This window comes from Octopus bimaculoides, chromosome 26, assembly GCF_001194135.2.
Source record: "Octopus bimaculoides isolate UCB-OBI-ISO-001 chromosome 26, ASM119413v2, whole genome shotgun sequence".
NCBI lineage: Eukaryota > Metazoa > Mollusca > Cephalopoda > Octopoda > Octopodidae > Octopus > Octopus bimaculoides.
In genome coordinates, this window is record NC_069006.1 from 24930790 (window position 1) to 24935523 (window position 4734).

Below are 4734 nucleotides of genomic sequence, written 5' to 3' on the forward strand. Positions count from 1 at the left end.
AGTTGCAGGTATTGTATAGATGGCAGGTGGTGGGGAGGGAGAGGGAGTGGAATCAGGGAGTTGAGATGACTAGAGGTTTTGAGGGAGAAGACAGGTGATGGTGAGCGGTTAAAAGAGAGAAGTTATTTACATCCGGATTAATCCTGAGATCAAACAGACCTCTAATCAAAGATGCTCCAGCTGTGACCATCCAGTCTTTATTTCAGGCACAATCTATCAAGGACTTCATTTTTTTCTTTTGTCTTTTTCTTTAGAGCAGTGGGATGTAATCCCAACGAAGAATCGATCGTTCTTTATCGCAAAACAAGTGACTATGTAGAGGCCCAAATATTCCACCTGTTTTATGATCAAACTGACCACATCTGTCTTCTCACACCTACCCTGCAATGTCATTCTAAAAATAAACAATCAAATCATTGAAATCTCAAAGTTATGAGATAATGCATGACTAATTCAAAACAATATGAATAAACAAGCATTACATTTGATCAAGTAATCAGGATAGGAAAGGGCTAAAACCATGCCCCCCACTGCTACAGGTGATTAACCACATGGAAGACCATAAAGCCAAAATATCAGGCCTGCAGTTTGTGCTCCTAATATTTGCTCAGTTACTATTGTGGCCTAGGTCAGCTCCAGGGACCGTTACGCCACTTCGTCTCTACCGATTCCAATATATTACTGGCCACACTCTCTTGAACTTATCAAATCTACTTTTAAAGTGCTGCCGACCCCTTCGTGTTCCACACAGAATCAAACTGGAAAACGGTCGTAAAATTCTGAGTGGAGAAAATTCAAACGTGATCAAAACATTAGTCACAGAAGTTCTCACTAAGTTTATTTCTCATAGAATACAACAGCTTGTAGAACTCAAGAAGAGCCGAAATCAATATATGCTAAACGCTGATATGTCAGACAGGGCTCTTGCTAGCTTGTCATGTTAGCTTCTGCGTAGTTTTAAAAAAAAAAGAGAGAGAGAGAGAGGAAAACAGACCACACCTACATATATGAACACGGAGCTATCTGGGACACAATGTACTGTCTTGTATAGGTGGTTGTGGCTGTGGTGGTGGTTGTTAGCTACCACCAATACCACCAGTTAGGTGGTGGCTGTTTAGAGCCGTCAAGCTGACATCATCGATATTTGGTGATGTACAAGAATCTGGGAAAATATCAGAATAAAAAGGAGAGGACGGGAAGAGGGACAGGAGGTGGACAGCTCAAAAATTTATTCATGACACACAAGAGAATATGAGAAGAATTCTAATGAGGAAGAAGCATTTCAATTTGAAAAGCAAGAGTTTCAAAAGATCTGAGGTAGCCAGGGTTAGTGTGTGTGTACGTACACATATATCATTATCATAATTTAGTATCCATTTTTCCATGCTAGCATGGGTTGGAAAGTTTGACAGAAGGTGTCCAGCTCAAGGCCTCTCCAGGCTCTGTGTCTGTTTTGGTTTCTACAGTTGGATACCTTTCCCAATGCCAACCTCATTAGATGGTACTAGGTACTTTCTACGTGGCACCGACATGGGAACTTTTACAAGGCACCGCAATGGGCTTTTATGTGGTATTGACATGGAGGGCTTCTAGCATGGAAGCTGTTTTTTGTGGCACTGGCACTGTGGCTTCTATATCCTTTTATACTATACTTGAGTTGGATCTACAGTTTGTATTGAATCCAGTACCTTTGTGTACATCTACATTTCTTTACGTGTACTCGTCCATTCCTGGACCAAGCTGTGTGTTGTGTTCTTGAGCAAAGCACTTCATTTCACATTGCTCCAGTCCACTCAGTTTGTAAAAAAGAGTAATCCTGCAAACAGACTGGCATCCCATCCAGGGAGGAATATATATGCCAGAGAAACCGAGAAAATGGTCCTATGGTCTTTACAGAGTAATGAGGACTAACCATGCATAAAAATAATGAAGAATGCATTAAAGAAACTTTATCCATTATTGAAGTTGGTGCTTGGAATTTCAATTAACATGAAAATTTGAGGGGAGATTTTAATATAGAACAATTTCAAACAGAAAGAACCAAGAATGGTCTCAGAGTGAGACCATAACTGGCCATATGTTAGATCTGACCAGTTAGACCAAAAAACTGGTAGAATACTTGGGCCAGTAATAGTGATTCAACCCTTTAGCATTAAAATTACTGTCAGATGTAATGCTTATTTATCCACATGGTTTTGAATTAATTATGGATTATCTTGTAGATTTGAGACTTCCATAATGTGATTGTATTTGATATTTATATAGTTTCTTACAGCTGATGGTCCTTGAGGACATAAGTGTGTGCATGTGTTTGTATCCTTTAGTTGTTATTTTAGCCACGCGAACAAACCATCTGGTTGCTCAAAGGTTCAAAGTGCAAAGACTAGTGGACTGAAGTACTTCACTTGAAAACAAGGGTTGGCACCAGGAAGTGTATCCAGCTGTAGAATACAGCCTTGACAATCCTCAAACCTGGCCGAAATCGAAAAAGTCCATGTAAGAAAATACCAATGACACAAATGGTAAAATAAATAAATAAATAAAGACTAAATTAGAATCGGTACAAGGTTCTACATTTGGACAGAAATCAATAGTGGGAGACTGAAAAGATGTGTAGCTTAGTGGTTAGAGTATTTGGCACATGATTGTAAGATCCATGAGTTTAATTCCCAACAGCATGTTGTATCCTTGAGCAAGACACTTTATTTCTTGTTGTTCCAGTCCACTCAGCTAGCTAAAGTGAGTTGTACTTGTAGTTCAAAGGGCCAGCCTTGTCATGTTCCATCTCACGCTGAATCTCCCTGATAACTACATTAAGGGTACGCATGCCTATGGAGTACTCAACCACTTGCATGCTAATTTCATGACAAGGCTGTTCTGTTAATGGGATCAACTGGAACAATTGTTGCCATAACCGATGGAGTGCCAATTACAAGTCATCTAGATACATTATTTACATTTGATGGATATTTGTCCTCATCTTGTTTGTTGTTAACACAACATTTCGGCTGATATACCCTCCAGCCTTCATCAGGTGTCTTGGGGGAAATTTTGAAATACCCGACAAATGTAAATAATGTACATAATTCCTCGTCTCTCAAATATGAAACTGCAAGCCATCTAGGGTTTGAAACATTAGCTCAATTGGTGAAGGTTGTACTGGGTGATGGTGCCATGTGAAAAGCACCCAGTACACTCTGTAAAGAGGTTGGCATTAGGAAGGACATCCAGTTGTAGAAACCATGCTGAAACACACAATGGAATCTGGTGTGGTCCCTGGCTTTATCAGCTCCTGTCAAACCATCCAACCCATGCCAGCATGGAAAACACACACTAAATAATAATGGTGATGATGAAGATTCTTCTGGTGTCAGAAATGGCATGTCAGCTCCTTCATACACTTGTCCTCGTTAACATTACAAATGAAGAAAAAGGGGTTAAGAAAATAAGCCATTTGACAATTAAGATTATTTTTTTTTTTTTTGTTTATGTCACTTTGTTTTAAGCCAAGGAAAGACAGATTCAGCCCCCACCCCCCACAGAACCCTTCAGTTTTGATAGAAAAATGACAGTAATGTTTCCGACATAATTGACTTGAGTTACTTTGAGGAGAAGCAGCCCCACCGGCTCTCCTCCTCCACACACACACACACACACCATATGTTCGCTCACAGGGATGATATATATGTCAAAGATACCAAAATTGCTCTGATACCATTTTTAGATATTCAAAAGCTTGAAGGAATTATCTCACCTTAAAAGATATTATCATTATTAGTAACAGTTTTTCTTACTTTTTCCCCCCTTTTTTTTCTTTCATTTCTGCCATTTAAAAAACAACAACTTATGTCTGATTTATTTAATTAAAGACAAACAGCGGAACAAACGGGGGGAAAAAAACGCAGGTTCATTCCTAAGATCCCTCTTCTCTCTAAACTATTAACCTGTGTGTCAAAACCGTTTCCTGACCTTTATCACTGTCTCCCACACCACTGTTCATACTGTCCACCACACCCACTAACCATTATTATTACTATCATTATCATTTATTCCTTACTTGTTCCAGTCATTACACTGTGGCCATGCTGGGGCACTGCCTTGAAGAATTTTTTAGTCAAACTAACCCCAATGCTTATTTTTTCTAAGCCTGATACTTATTTTATAAGCCATACATGCACACACACACAAATATATACACATACATGTACACTCACATGTGTACACACACACACACACGTACACTCATATATACACATGCACACACATGCATACACACATACACACTCACTTGTACACACATACATATACGCATGTACGCATATACACACACATGCATACACACAACAGAAAATAGTTCACTGATTGATAACATTGCCCTCAACATGATGGAAACATGGGAAAGGTCCATACACTTTACTATTTATTACATGGTGGGGAGGGAAGCAAAATAAAATAAAAACTCCTCTTCTATGTAAAGAGGAAATCATTACGATTGTAGCAGCTTATGCAAGTTGGTGGCCATCAGAGATATATATCAGCGAAATAACTACTGCAAGGCTAGCAAAAATGATCGATCAGTCCATGTAAGAAAGAATGCAGAGAAAACAAACAGCAACATTATTATGTAAGAATACAAGTGAATTAAAGAGTGTTGCAAACTAATACACTTGGAGGTTGCAGTGAGTTAATTGCTAATCATAGCAGCATGGATGTATGAAGATTTGGTGTGGGGGG

The 4734-nt window shown here is 39.1% G+C and overlaps 1 protein-coding gene across 1 annotated transcript in view; it reads right to left on the reverse strand.

The window, feature by feature from the left end:
* The window catches only part of LOC106871843 (kinase suppressor of Ras 1-like), a 56176-nt gene that overhangs the window by 34160 nt on the left and 17282 nt on the right, over positions 1-4734 (reverse strand).